Source organism: Corella eumyota, chromosome 1 (assembly GCF_963082875.1).
Source record: "Corella eumyota chromosome 1, kaCorEumy4.1, whole genome shotgun sequence".
Classification (NCBI taxonomy): Eukaryota; Metazoa; Chordata; class Ascidiacea; order Phlebobranchia; family Corellidae; genus Corella; species Corella eumyota.
This window is the reverse complement of record NC_137490.1, coordinates 21,385,155-21,389,671: the sequence shown is the minus strand read 5'-3', so window position 1 is coordinate 21,389,671 and position 4,517 is coordinate 21,385,155. Positions and strand designations below refer to the sequence as shown.

General features: G+C 27.8%; 1 long non-coding RNA gene across 1 annotated transcript; it reads left to right on the top strand.

Annotated features, from left to right (window-relative positions):
- Positions 1-298: 298 nt before the first annotated feature.
- LOC145763509 (uncharacterized) lies at positions 299-3,530 on the top strand. The gene is made up of 5 exons (XR_014288427.1): positions 299-406; positions 1,627-1,709; positions 1,810-1,865; positions 2,121-2,249; positions 2,677-3,530. It is a non-coding gene; the product is annotated as an uncharacterized LOC145763509 (long non-coding RNA).
- Positions 3,531-4,517: the final 987 nt, after the last annotated feature.

The window sequence follows — 4,517 nt, the reverse complement described above, 5'->3', positions numbered from 1 at the left end:
ATATAGTTAGACGAAAAAAGAAAAAATTGTTAGACTCTGAATAGTTTTAAAAGACTTATTTTACAGAAAAAAAAAGATAATAGGTAATATGATTATGAAATAGTAGTGACTTTATTTCAAACAACTATGCGCACTTTACTTTCCTCCTATTGGTTAATCTTTTTTCAAAAATTTATGCGCGCTTTACTTTCTTCCTATTGGTTAATATTTTTTTTACACTTGAATGATTAAAAAAATACTGAACAATATTTATCCTTACAAGAGTATGACAAATAAATAAAAACATATGTTTTATTTTAGGATATATTTATAATGTATTAATATGTTTAGGTAGTTTAAAAAAATATTGTTTATTGTTAATAAAAAGTTTAATATTTAAAGAAAAAGGGGAAAATGGAAAAGTCAGGTAATATAAAGTTTTAATTTTAATAAAATATATATTTTGATATACAAATTTTTTTATTTTTTCAAAACAAAATTAATCCCTACAATTATTTAAAAAAAAGTTATTAATTTTAATATTTCTGAATATATAAAATAATAAATCGTCACGGTCAAATGTCGTCTCTAACGCGTGGTGGCACAGCATATCTGTTTTTTTTTTAATTTATAAATTTGTTAATTCTGACTATTTTTATTGGTTTATGGCTAAATTAATGTACAATTTTTTGACCTAGTAATATTTGGTATTCTTACTACGTTTATTTAAGTCTTAATTTACAAATTTTAAAACGTGAAGTTTATTGGTTGATTAAGAACATGGCAATTTCAAGTGAAGTAATAACATTAGTTATTATTCTTATTCAGGTAAATGGAAGACAAATAAATTTACTGAAAACAAAAACCTGTATATATATATATATATATTGTTTCAGTAACTATATATATTTTTCTTGTCTCCAATTCAACTTTGTTTAATTTGTAACAGCCTATCTATTAAACAATGTATTTAAAACAAAAGCTGACTAGTTTATCTGAGTATATAGTTTGGCAAAATAATTTTAATTAACCTGGTTAGCTGCAGTTATTAGTTAACAATTTAGTATTTAACTTAAAAAATGTTATTTAGCTGAGTTATTTAAAAGGAATAGTTCACTACTTTAACCAATACAATTGTTACTCCAAGCTAGTATAAAATGTTTAATAAATTTAAAGAAACTTTATTTAAACAAACCCTTTTAAATCCTACTAACACAAACCAACTAGTTTTTCTTATATTCATATACTTTGAGTAATCCAACACATATTTTAACCAGAAATTAAATTAAATATTTTCTTTGTATATATTTTTATCCTCAATGTGAGAAGGTTGAATGCGGGACCTAAACATAGAGTAACATCAGTTACTTCGACCCAGTCTCGAGTTACCATTAGTAGTTTGAGATATTATAGATAAAAATTACCCAATCATTATGCTGCTGATTAAGTGCTGGCTCAGCTGGGGTTTACACCATTTATAACATCTTACTCAAGGGTGCTATAGCATGAGAGCAGTGGGGATTAAACCCACGACCTCATGATGGTGTAGCAAGTGTTTTTACCACTACACCAAGCTGCCGGGCAAAAAGTTGCTACATAAAATGTGATTTTGTGTCTTGTTTAAATTTATCAACTTTATATATTTAGAATTCGGAAGACCTTTCAAACTTTATAAGAGGTCAGGTCTTGCAGGATATAAAAAACTTCTCAGTTTCCTTCGTCATAAACTGGTTAGTAAATTATTTAAATTTAAGTCAACCTTAATAACTTGCATATATCATAACTTTCTTACAAAAAAATTTCCAAATTTAACAAGTCGTTTTTTCAAAGGTCCCCTAATCCAACTGTACCCAACAACAACCACCATTTAATTATGCAACAGCCAGGTAACATTAAAATTTAATCTTATTTTGTTTTAAACCCTTTTGTTAATATAACAAATCAAGTGTTTCATGCAGAAATAGACATTAGGTTAAAATTATGCAAACCTAATAGGCAAATTAAAACTTTCATTATTGGTCTTACACCTCTAGCATGCAGTAAAGACTAAAATGTTAAAATTATAAGTTCAAAATAGGTAAAGCATTTCTTATTTAATGTTTTAAAAAGTTAACAAATTTTTAACACATTTTATTGTTTAGGCAATCCAATGCGATTTACAGTTTTCCTAAAAAGAGAGTTTGTGTACAATTCGGAAATAATGGAGGATTTTGTTGCCTTTGTGAAGCAGCAGGTTCTTTGTGACCTTAGAGATGGATTATTTTTTTTTGGTAAGTATATACATTTAATTTGTCCATGTTATTAGTCACTTCATAAATTTAAGCAAAAATTAATAGTCACATTGTTCTTTATTCAGTTACTTTAAAAACTTTTTCTTTGTATTTACTTAAATTACCTATACATAGGCTACCGGTTCTATTTGACTTAGCACACAGAAAATTGTTTATTAAATTGGTTTAAAAAAAAACACATGACTTAACCTAAGTGACAGAGTAAAGCTAAGTCATTTTAAATCACAATACCGTATCGTAACAAATAATAACCTTTGGACTCTGTAGTGATCTAATTTAAAAATCATAAACAGTCAAAGAAATATTGTTCTGAATTTATATCCACCCAATAATAAATTATCGGTATTTGTTTATTAAAATAGTTTAATAACACATTAAAACAGTTTTTAAAATTTTGTTTTAACAGGAATAACAAGAGGTTAATAGATCACAGCTCAATTTTTCGTATATCTTTCTCCATCCAAAACAACTTAAAAGACCGAATTTGATCTTTCCTTATCCAGCACAATTTAAATAATTTTATTTTTACCTTTTTTCACATTTATTTATCCTTGATGTGGTAAGGTCGACTTAACGATCTAAACATAGAATAACATCAGTTACCCTGACCCAGTCTCAAGTTGCCTTGGCTTTTTATTGATTATAATTGCCCTATAATTATAAGCTGCTGATTAATTTACTTATCCAAATCAATTTGAATGACTGGGCTTTATCTTTTTTTGCCCAACACAATTGAAATGGCTGTGTAACGTAATGTAAATTCAATTTTGATGCTTTCCTATTTGAAGTACTTTAGTTTCATGTAGTATAATACATTGTTTGTCAATGTATATGTAAGACCTTTGTAGTTTTTTTAACATTGCCATGCTGCATGACATTGTTTTTAAGCTCGTGTCAAATTTACTAGTTACATGACTTTTTTATTTCATTTTTTCAACTGTATTGTGCGAACAGTTATGACAAGTTGCAACTGAAGTGCGTTTATTCCCTGGTAGCTAAGTCATACAAACTAATTTCATTACCAAATATTTTTGTATTTAACTGTATTGTGCTATAAATTATGGCAATTTGCATTCGCAGCCTCGTTTTTTCTGGTAGCTAACTAACTTTTCACTGATACATTTAACTACTGTAATTTAATTATCTTAATGGTGGTATAAACCATGTACTTTTTCTTTTTTTTTAAATTCATATTTTTTCGTACTTATTTACATATAAATGTACAACTTTTTGTAAAATATTTTTTTCTATGGTGTTAAAAATTGCTAGGTGTTAACAAAACAGTTAATTTAAATATTATTTAACTTTTGCTTAAAAGACATTGTTGTTAGCAATTTATACACACTTTTAGTAAACATTCATAATGTGGTATGCTGTTTTTGTTTTTGAAATAAAAACTTTTTGTTGAAAAATTTTTCTTTAATTTATTTTTAAAATAGATTAGTTTTTTTTTTTTTGTATATATCTTTATCCTCGATGTGGAAAAGTCGAATGCGCGACTTAAACATAGAGTAACATAAGTTACTCCGACCCAGTCTCGAGTTGCCTTTGGCAGTTTGGGATATTATAGAGACTATAATTGCCCGGTAATTATGCTGCTGTTTAAGTGCTAGCTCAGCAGGAGTTCATACCATTTATAGCGCCTTACTTAAGGGCGCTACAGCATGAGATCAGTGGGGATTGAACCCACGACCTCATGTGTGGTGTAGCATAAGTTCTTACCACTACACCACGCTGTCGGTTCGTTGATGTTAAAGTGTTATATCAAAGAGTATTGCAATTTTGTAAGTGATGTATATAGCACGTTAGTATGGTTGACAACGAATCACAAAATGACTTTAAACTTTTTAAAAATGTCTGTGGTACTTACAATTTAATTTTTTTAAATACCGGAAAATGATTAACATAAAAAAACAGGTTACCATATTTTTTGTGTGACGTAGAAAGTACCAAATAGCGTGGTGAATAAATTACACAAGCTGGTACTTTCTACGTCATCACAAACAGGGCTTCCCTTTTTTTTAAATTAATTTTAAAGGTTGGATAACTTAAAAAGTAGGTAAAATTATTTAAAGTTTAAATTATTTTTGTGGTCAGTGACATCAACTTTGTCAATTTTTGAGGAAAAAACGCTTATATATAACTTTAACAAATATTTTTATTCATCCTTATCCTTGATGTGAAAAGGTCGACTTTACTACCTAAACATAGAGTTACATCAGTTACCCCAACCCAGTCTCGAGTTGA